At 45.6% G+C, this 10,601-nt stretch overlaps 1 protein-coding gene and 1 long non-coding RNA gene across 5 annotated transcripts in view; one reads left to right on the top strand and one right to left on the bottom strand.

The window, feature by feature from the left end:
* The window catches only part of PRDM10 (PR/SET domain 10), a 44,139-nt gene extending 43,442 nt beyond the window's left edge, over positions 1–697 (bottom strand). The window contains exon 1 of one of the 3 annotated variants that reach the window (XM_027655367.1): positions 584–697. The gene's annotated coding sequence lies outside the window, so the exon portion shown is untranslated. Of the gene's footprint in view, positions 1–171; positions 193–500 lie in introns of those variants that run through there. The other 2 variants (XM_027655369.1, XM_027655370.1) reach the window with 2 other exon arrangements.
* On the top strand, positions 525–8,500 carry LOC113952870. 2 transcript variants are annotated; one of them, XR_003529687.1, is made up of 3 exons: positions 525–592; positions 6,792–6,892; positions 7,590–8,500. It is a non-coding gene; the product is annotated as an uncharacterized LOC113952870 (long non-coding RNA). The 2 variants fall into 2 exon arrangements; XR_003529686.1 differs by lacking the exons at positions 525–592; positions 6,792–6,892 and adding exons at positions 682–746; positions 1,131–1,243.
* Positions 8,501–10,601: the final 2,101 nt, after the last annotated feature.

Genomic DNA, 10,601 nt, shown 5'->3' with positions numbered 1-10,601 from the left:
CCCCCCCCCCGGCCCCGCCTGAGGGCCTCCGCCATCGGCCCCCCGGGAGGGCGCCCGGCGGTCAGCCGGTCCCGACCACTGCGGGCCCGGGGGGGACGCGGGCCGCTGGCCAGAGCACGGGCAGCGCGGGGGGCACGGGCCGGCAGCGCAGGGCAGGGGAGCCGTGCTAACCGCAGAGCGAGCGGCCCAGAGCAGTGGTGGAGGGATGAGACCCCCGCAGTGCCGGGGGGGGGGGGGGAAAAAAAGGGGGCGGGCGCCCCCCCCCCCCCGGGGGGGGGGGGGGGGGGCCGGTCCCCCCCCGGGGGGGGGGGGGGGGGAGGGGGAATGAGTGCGCCGTGCCCCCCCCCCCACTGGCGGGAGCCAACGGTTTATCCCGGCCCCGCACCGCCAGCTCCGGGCGCCATCTTGGGTGCGACTAAAACAACAAGTCCAAAACCCCCGGCGAGTCCCCGCGGCGTCCCTGGGCCGCGCTGCCCTCCCGGACCGTCCCATCGCGTTACCTGAGGGGGTCCCGTGCGGGCGCCGTGCCCCGGCCGCCGCCGCCGGCCCCGCGGCGGCCCCGAACCCCCCCACCTGTCCTCACCTCACAATGGTAGCTGCAGAGCGGGAGGGGGGGCGGCCGCCCGGGCCTCATTAGCATAATCTGCCTGGCAACAGGCCGTGGCGCCGCGCGCTGATTGGCTGAAGCGTCTCCGCCCGCCACGATGGGGCACAAAACTGCTCCAGGGAGGGCTCGGAGTACCCAGGTCAGGGGGCTGGGGGTAGGGGTGGAGGGGTGGGGGTACAGGTACAGGTACAGGTACAGGTACAGGTACAGGTACAGGTACAGGGGAGTAGAGGACCGGGGCCCGCGGGGAGGGGACGGGACGGGACCCCGGCCCGCGCTTTCGCTCCCCCCTGCGGCTGCGCACGGCCAATCAGGGCGCCGCTCTCATCCCCGCCGGAGATATCTCCGCCAATCAGGACGCGGCTTTCATCGCGGTGCTCCGCCCCCTGCTGTGGAGGCGATGTGGGGGCCGCGGGCAGCGCCCCCTGCTGGCGGGGCGGGGCAGCACGGGGCGCCCCCTGGCGGCGGGGAGGGCCGAGGGGCGATTCCCCCACAACCCATCCCCCATTCCCAAATTTTCCAGGACAGGACGTCCATCCCCTCTCCTCTCTGGATAATGAGGTGACCTCCCCACAGCTCTCCTGAGCTCCAGGCCGCCATGCTCCACACGCCGTCAGCCCGATCTGGCAGCCCCTGGTACTACAATTACCTAAAATAGTGTCAAAACCAGCAGGTTTCACCAGAATTTCACTTAAAAGCTGAGGCACGAGCTATTAATATCTGTCGAGGATGAGGAAATGCCCCCAAAAAGGGCTTCTTCTGCCTCACAGGGCCCTAACTGGAGCTATAATTTAAATTTTTTCACACACTTGGGAAGCTTTTTGATCTGGTAGCTGAGTAGATATTTCTTAAACAAGACAATCTCTGTGTTTAGGACCTTTTAAGTTTATTCCAAATGGCTCCATGAACTTTGTGTGCACAAAACCACTGTTCTCTGCAGCGTGGGCAGCCACAGATCCTGCAATGGCCCATTGCGGGCAACTGACCCAAACCCAGGAGCACGGAAAGGGGAAATTTGGATTAGAAATGAGTCACTGCTTTTACAGAACTGGTTCTGCTCATTCTCTGCCCTGGGAGAAAAGCAAGAAAGTCTGATCTTGGTGCAATTAAGTCTAATTTTCCATTAGGTCTGTCTTTTTAAAGCCTGGACTAGTATTTTAAATTAAGGGCTGCAGGTGCATATTGAAATCATCCTCTGTTGTACTGACCCAGCCCTTCCATGAGCAATCAAAATTTAAAGAAAACACCCCAGAGATGCAAATTTTCTAACCTGCGCTTAGGAACTTGACCTTAAAATGTTAGATACAGGTCTCAAACCTGAAATGAGCAGAATTAGCTTAATTTAGAAGCTTTCGGGGGGCTTTTTCCCCTTTCACAATACCTTTTTATGCCTCTGGGCAGTTGTCTTAATTTGAATTATGGCAGTTATGGAGTCGATTTACTCCTCTGTCCTATAAAATCAGTTTTGATTTCATTTTACCACATTGAAACATTAGGAGAGCTAATAGTAATACATAAGACCAAACAAAACTGCTTTATTTTTCATCAGTCTTAACAGGTACATGTATTACTTTTTTAATAAGTCAGTGTTTTCAGCGTTATATTTTTATTTGGGGTTTCCAAGAGCCTCCCTAACATTTTGAAGATTTGCTGGCTCATACTGAATGCTATCCCACAGGTTGTTTTCCCCTCTGAGCCAAATCAGTGCAAGTTTCCAGTGGCTGCAGATGCTGCTCTGATTCATCCCCTGCAGTCTCTGGGCTCTGATGTAATGCCCATTGTAATTCCCATGTTCCATGTGTTGTTGCTGGTGCTCCAGCACAGGCTTTGTTTTCTTTGCTGGCAGAGAGAGGAGCCCTCACAGGAGGTTTATTTATTTATTTCTAATCTTCATGAAATACATGAAACCACCCCTGGTCTGGAGCAGTGCTGGGACCCACCACCAAATTCTCCTTCTCCCCCTCATGTCCTGGCTCAGCAGATCCACATCTCCATCCCTGCACCACCTCATTTGGTGCTTTGGCACCTCCTCCCATCCTGCCTCTTCTGTCTCTCCCCCTGGCCACTCCAAGGCTCATTTTCCACTGTTTCCCACTGGCTGTTTTCTCCCTCATTCTGGATAGAAAAGCAAATTGCAACCCCACCCCATTTAATTTATTCATTAATATCAATTTGCCCTCTTTCACTTGGACTTCCTCACCCTTTCCCTTCACCCACTAAAACCACTCTCAAGTCTCTGCCTTAAAAACAAGCCTCCCACACCTTGACCACACTCCCTAAAGCTCTAAACCCTAAACTCCCTAAACCCTCTAGAAATATTTTTCTTGTCCCATCTATCCCCCTTTGTTTCAGGTTTTGTCAGGGTTATTGGATTTTTCTCCATGACATAATCTCATTTTGAGGAGCACATAGATTAAAACATGACAAAGAAAAATGCTCAAGTGCTATAAATTCACTTGAGTTATAGAAGCAGCCACTGCCTCACTGGCCCTGGTGACCTCCCAGCCTCCATCTGTGCATGACAAGTAGGTACTTAGGCCCAGATTCCCAAATTAAACTGCACACAGAATTGGGCTATGGATTGTGGCACCCACCTCCCTCCCCTTGTGCGAGTCAGCAGCTGGCTGTGATTTAAAACCCCAATCTAGGAGATGGAAAAACTTCAGCTCTCTCCCTGTGTCTGTTAAAACCTGCTAAATTATAATGCAACTGAAATGGAATTACTTTTCATCCTGCACAGAGAATACAAAACATTAAGGGAATGATGTGAATTCACTAGTTTAGAGCAAGCCACAATAAATTTAATTAAAGTGTCCTCATGTAAAACACATGGAAGTACAGCAAAGTTATCTTAGTTTGGTTCTCAGGATCATTTTGCCCCTAAAAAATTAGTATTTTGTTTTTTAACATGCTGAATTAATCCCTTTAACTGCAAGAAAAGGTTTGACTAAGGGAAGTTTGGGGTCAGTGTTTTAACACCTAATGATCAACATTTTAAGTGATTTTATTTTAAATGAAAAGCATACCATCTCATCCCACACATTCACTATCGGCTCTCTGTAGTCACATCCCGCAGTGTTTATTAATAAATATAAAGCAACACAGAAATAAGCCAGGAAACAACTCTCATCACCCCCCTTAATCTTCACTGGGTAAAAGATGCAGCAAGTTTCAGGAAAAGAGAGCTTTTCAGTTCACTGAAAATCTATTTAGCAAAGCCCTGTTGGGGTGTAGGGATGGGAAAAGTGAGTTCTGGCTGCCAAAATGCCTGCAGGGAAAATACTTTGCCACTCGCACTCCAATATCTCTTTGACTCCATTCTAACAATATTTATGGAGGCTGCTGCTGCTCATGATGGGGCCTCAAAATCTCAGTGTTTAGGGAAGATAAAAATCAACCAGGAGTTGAGCATTTCACAGGTTTGGATGTAAAAACTGCCTCTTCACAAGCTTCTGCTAGGTGAGAACAAGATTTTTCCTTCTTGTCCTTGCTGCTCCTGTGCAGCCCCAGCCCTTCTACAGGCAGCAGGTTGTGGTCCCAGTCAACCCAGTTCAGAATTCCAGTGCAGCCCAGTTCTCCTCTGCATTGCCAGACTTGTTATTTCTTGAAGCACTTCCCAGAAATCTCACTGGACAGATGTAGTTCAACTTCAAATCCAGGTCAGCTTCTCTTTATTGGGATTCCTGGTGATTTAGTGCACACATTTCTCTGGGAATGGACTTCAACCACCATCAGCCTTAAAACCCTTCCAGCACCACTCTAAAGGAATCCCTTTAGTCCTTGTCCCACATATTTAAATTATGCTGCTATAGTTGGGTATCTGAGGTGGCACAGTGACATACTGAAGTTAGGGTCAACATGGGAACTTTTAATTTTATTTTGTAACTTCCCCACAAACCTCTTGTAGTGTTGAATATGATTGTCCAGAAATAATTATTCTGCAAGATTAGCTATAATGGTTGGTTTGGCACAAAATCCAGGGTGGATTTATTTGAACTGCTTGCCCTTGGTCTGCTATACCCAGGAATAAATTCTTTTGGAAATTCTTGAGGTTTTACATGGGATCACAGGGAGCTGCTGAGGCTGGAAAGGGGATTTCCCTCTTGAGTTCAAGTGAATTCACTGCCCAGCTCTGGCTGTGTAGAACTGCCGTTAATAGGAAATTAACTGCAAAATAAACACAGAGCCTGTTTGGGTTTCCTCTCCATTAAATAGGCTGGAATGACTCAGGCAACTCAGATATTTCAGAGTTTGCCAGAAACTTATATGAAGGTTGGATATTCTCCACTAAAATTACTCCTGTATTACATTATATTGATATCTTTTAAAAGAGAAAAATCAGTGTAAAGACTTTATTCTGAATGAAAAACATACCATTAGCTAAGGCATTTCATCCCATACATTCACTATTCGCTCTTTGCCTGATCTGTACCCACCCAAGTAGCATTTACCCCCTAATATTTAATGGGAAATATAAAAAGGCACAAAATTAAGCCAGGAAACTGGCTTAAAATTTAACAGGCTGGCTTTAAAATTTACAGGATTTAAAAGTATTTTTGATTTTTCTAGGTTTCCCTGTCTCCAGCACTGGGAAAGAACTTGAAACGTATCCCTTCAATTGCATTTCTAAAAAAAAAAAAAAAGTGATGATTATATGACAGAATCAGCCTTACCCTGCCTTTGTTGGGAAAGAAGGGATCTTCAGAGATAGTCCTCCTGCTTCTGAATTTGGTAGATAAATAAAGGAAGCAACATAGAAACAAGTTTAGTGATAACTTGTGGCTGCTGTCTAAACATCTACCATGTTTTCTTTAAAAGAAAAAAAATCCTACTTTATGATGTAATTTAGTACATGTACCAACCCCATACTCTGTTTATCTTGCCTTTTTATAGAGCAGCCAAAAGTAAGTTGCCTAGCTGGGAAAACTCTGTGTCCTTTTTCAGTATGTATAAGGATAAAAATACTTATCTTTCAGATGCTCAGTCTTCCTTCTTCCCCAGGAGTTAGAAATTAGAAGTCTGACCTTCTCATGGATGGAGGAGTTGGCAAAGGAGTTTCCAAGCCACCACCTCCTCTCCATCACAGACACCACAGTGAATAACCTGAGCAGGATTTCTCGAGAGAATCTGAGGCTTTTATACTTGCAGCCTTGAACAAGAGACTAAAAACATCACTGAAGACAAGGTTGGGTTTTTTCCAAAGCTTATTCTACTTGCTTGTTCTTGTGCCAACATTTGCATGCAGTTTAAAGAGGGTCTCCATCCTTGCCCCAGTGTTTACTCTCCTGATGTGTTCATAGACAGGTACGTCCTCCCATCGTTTGTTTTGTCAGAAACAAACCACATTTCTTTCATCTTCTCCTGTCCAAAAATTCCTCATTCTCAGCTGTCTGACCAGCTCCTCTGCTCCACATGGACAACAGGGCTTTTACAGAGAACAAATTTTTAAGTGCAAAAAATGTCCTCTGGGATGTCTTCAGCTCTTACCCAAAAACCTGCATCTCTAAGCTCGTGGAAATATTCACCAATCACAGTCTCATCCTTCAGTACCTAAAGGAGGTGACTAAGACTCATCTGGAGATGGCAGCAGGGATGTTTAGAAATCCAGGTTCTGAGGCAAGTTCAAGAGAATGAGGCAGGGCTGAGGTCAGAACTAGCATCAGTCTACAATTTAGTGATAAAAATTAGACAAAATCCAACAGCAACTTTCCAATGCCAGAGCAACAGGACAAAGTCAAGGGCTGTAACCAGTTAGAATCAACCCCAGGCTGAAATCAAGCACTCCACCGGTATTGCTCAGACGAGGCATGAGGTCCCTGAGCTGGGCTTAAATAGGACTCCTGGGCCTGTGGCTTGAGAGCCCAGGTGAAGCTGCTCAGGATTTATTAGTGGTCCCAGGGCTCTGGCAGGTCCTGCAGTGTTCCCAAGTGCTGCAGGGAGAGCTTTGCTTGCAGCCTTGGGTTCTTGTCAAAGTTGTTTTGCTTTGCTTTCTCTGTAAACTTACAATTTGAGTTTGTCCTAAGTTTAGTATTTGTATTGCTACCCTATTTATTAATGGCTTATAGGACTGGTGCAAAAAAAGACTTTAAAAAAAGTAGAATTATAGTTGCATTCTTTATTTTTTTCTTAATTTTAAACCTTTATTTACTGTGTTTTCAAGTCTTCCCTTAATTTTTTATCATAGCATGTTGAAAGTTAGATTTTTAAAAAGAAAAGCACGGGTGAAATTTTTCCACAGCATTCTGGGATTTGGAGTTTAAGTGGAAGAAAAACACCATTTGCCAGGTGGTTGGTGTTGCACCGCTGCCACCACCTTGGAGTCTGGGGTCTCCTAGGTGAGCAGGCACCAGGGCTGGATTGAGTTAGATGTCATTTTGGATTGCATTCAAAATATTTTTGCAGTTGGATGTGTCCTTCCACGGGGAGTTGTCTGGGTAGAAAAGAAACGTTTGCTTCAGGGGATGATTAGTTTAAGGGAGGGAATGTTTTCAAACTTAACTGAGTTGGAAGGTAAGTGTATTCCACCCACAATAGGGACAGATACCTGAATGCCTTGGAAAACAAGTATTTGAGGAGAAGAGAAGGAATCAAATGGAGTAAGTGCCAGGATTTGCCAGGGAGTTGGTGCTGCCTTATCTGTGCAGCTGACAACCCCCAAGGATGTCACCTCGCACAGCCATTGAGTGGAGCCACAGCTTCTGCCCTGGTGCAGAGATGGCTCCAGATGAGAGACTCCTGCTGCCACACACACAGGAAAAACAGAAAAATGTGCTGCTCAGGGGAAAAGAGCTGCCCAGAGCAGGGAATTCTGGCAGACCCTCTGCTGTGCTTCAGGCAAACAGCACCAGAGGAAGGATGTGGATCCCGGAGGCTGTGATGAAAAACCATGTCTGCTTCCCCCGAACCTTTCAGTGAACAGAACTTAACCCAATTATTTCAAACTAGTCTCATTTTTTTTCTTTCTTTTTTTTTTTTCATGCAGGAAATAATCCTCATTCTTACAGCTCATGTGATGTTATCCAGGTGCACTCAAACGTTCTATATTCCAGGTGTGCCCAGGCACCTGGCCAGCCTGACCCAAAACAAAGGTGGTTTCTTCAAAGCAGTGGATTTACACGGTAAAGTTATGCCACCACTTTGCATTTCTGTTATGGAATTGTTCAACTGTTGCTTTGAACTCCTGTAACCCCAGCCTGCACACAGTGGAAAAATTCTGGGTTTGCTTGCCTGTGCATGAGGTTACAGCTCACAATAAAGGGTTTGCTGCAGTTCCAGCTGAGTGTTCCTGTCTCCTGCATCATGGCAGGTTTTCTGCCTTCCTTTTGCAGGGATCCCTCTGGAGATTTGTTTCAAGGGTTTTGCTGATAGCGTAGAATTGGTATTTCCCAGGGCTCTACACTCCCTTTGCTTGGAAAGACTGTCGATAAAGCCAATACGCTCCAGTGGGAGCTTAGGTTGGATCTGGGCTCTTCGGTTTTATCAAAGGATCCCAGATTTTGACCCCTGATTTTCAAAATACTCAAAAATTTGCTGCTCGGTGAATTTGCCTGAATAATAGAGGAGCACAGTAATAACAAGGGCATTTCTTAAAGCCAATTTTGAATAATTCTGATTAAGAGATTTGCCAGCTGCAAAAGGCCCAGCCCCTCAGTAGCCACTTTTTACACTGAAATACCTTTTCACCACTGTGGTAAGATTCTCTTGAAAGTTATTCTTATAGTTGCTGAGGTATTTAGGAAGGCAAAGGCCAGGAACAGGCCTAAGATGACAAGGTCATTTTTCACTCCTCAGATGAGCTTGATAAGGCTGAATTCATCTCCCTGGTGAGTTCTGTTTCACCCAAAAATAGCCTAAAAGTTGACTGAGCAGCTTCACATCATCATGGTTCTCCTCAACTGCAAAAGGCTATAAATGCCCAGAGAAGCTGTGGCTGCCCCATCCCTGGAAGTGTCCAAGGCCAGGTGGATGGGGCCTGGAGTAACCTGGGCTAGTGGGAGGTGTCCCTGCCCATGGCAGGGGGTGGAGTGAGATGATCTTTGAGGTCTCTTCCAACCCAAGCCACTCTGTGATCTTCTGTGTTCATCTTTATACTGAATTCCACATTCTAGCACCCCTTCTCTTCCCTTTCCTCATTAATTTCCTGCAGAACTTCCAGGACACGTGCTGATAATGCCTGTTTGCCCTTTTTCCATCTCTTACCTAGTTTTATTTTCACCTGTTCACTTTCTCTTTATAGTGATTGCAGAAACTGTAGAAAAAAATTGTTAAAATAATACTCTTTTGTTTAGTATAGAGCAACTGCAACACAGGAAACCCCACTGAAGGTATAATTAAGACTAAAAGCCAATCCAGTATTTCTGTGACACCTGCTGGGAGTTTATCTCTTTTCACAGTCTTTCACCAGGTTTTCTTTCACAGCTGACATGTTGGTTGATAACAGAAATAGGAAATAAAGAGGAATGAAAGAGCCCTGTGCTGTACAGACTGCTGGCTTCTCTCACCATGAAATGCTCAATAGTGAATTATGCAATTGTTGAAAAGCTATTAGCAAACACTGGAGTTAAAGGTGGAAAAAAGACTTAACAAGTGCAATATTTTTCCTTCTCTGATTTTAAAGAAACATCTTCCCAACAAATAGAACAACTTACATAGCCATAAACTCATTTAAATCTTATTTTTCATTGCTGTACTTCTTGGATACTCCTTTGGTAACTGATTTCCTGCCCTATGCCACATGCTGTTTTCATTCACAATGGAGTAACAGTGCTCTGGGAGTGATATCACAGTATCATTGCACAGCTCTTATTGTGACTTCTCAAATTTAACATTCTGAATTACGCTCTTTGTTGGTTGTGTGGGGAGTTTCAGATCTGGGGTTCGATTGAAGTCAGCCTACAAGAAAAAAAAAAAAGAGAGAACAGAGCCTGGAGAACTTGGACAGTTTGCAATGTGCAGAAAAACATGGAAACCAAAGAAGGGCAAAAAGGAAAAATTTGACTATTTGATATATTCTTGTATAGGTGGAGGGAAAGCTTGAAATAAGACTTGTGTTAAGTCCCTGGTTTTTAGGTTTTGAGGTGGTGCAGGTATTTAATTACTGACACTGCCAAGGGATCTACCCTGTGCTCATGCTGGATGATCCAGATGATGCTGGATCAGCACGTGGTGTTGGCCAGGGGGGACACCTGGCTCAGGGCTGCTCTCATTTCACCCTCTGGCCACAGCTTCAGCTCTGCACCCATGTGCTAAAGGAAGTGCACCAAATACAAATAATTTCTAGTTTTTCATTCAGACCCAGGTTTAGGCCCTTCTAAAAACAGGCCAGGAACTTTGCAGTTCCCTGTTGTGAACTGTAGTTTTCCTCTCATGCCAGCACAGTTCCATCCTTTGCTGGGATAAGGTTTACGAAAACTGGTGTATGTATTTGTGCCAGTGTCCCTGTGCACAGAAATGATTCTTTTGAAGGGTTACGTAAAGATATATTTTCCAGAAGACAGAACAAATAGAAGGAATCCAGTTGAGTTACTTAAGGTCTGATCATTCATGGAGTGGAGCACTCTGAATTTTAAATGCAGATTAGAGCACTTGCATCCCACAGGTCCCTCTAAGGTTGCAGGCTGTGTCTGTGTGTCTATGCATGTGTTTAAGCATAAATTGAGCTAAGGACATAATTATATATGCTTATTCCCCCCTTTAGAAGTAAACTCGTAATTATGAAAAAGAAAGGGAGATGGAAGACATTCCTTTGGCAGTCAGGAAGAGAATATTGATTTAACATCTTTGCTAAGCAGACACTTCTTTTGGATTGCTTTTTAGCCTTCTCCGTAAAAAAAGGAGCTGGCAAATGGGTCTGTGGTCCAGCTGTATTTTCAGGAAGTATGGAAAAGGTCTCATTAGACTTTTGAAGAGACAAGAGGGAGATATTTATCATACACAATGGAATATTGATGTATTTAAATGTGCTGATCTAGGAGATTTTAAAAAATAGAAAATG

Source organism: Corapipo altera, unplaced genomic scaffold, assembly GCF_003945725.1.
Source record: "Corapipo altera isolate COAL_440 unplaced genomic scaffold, ASM394572v1 71, whole genome shotgun sequence".
Taxonomy (NCBI): Eukaryota; Metazoa; Chordata; class Aves; order Passeriformes; family Pipridae; genus Corapipo; species Corapipo altera.
Note: the sequence above shows the minus strand (reverse complement) of the source record. Positions and strands in the feature narration are given on the sequence as shown.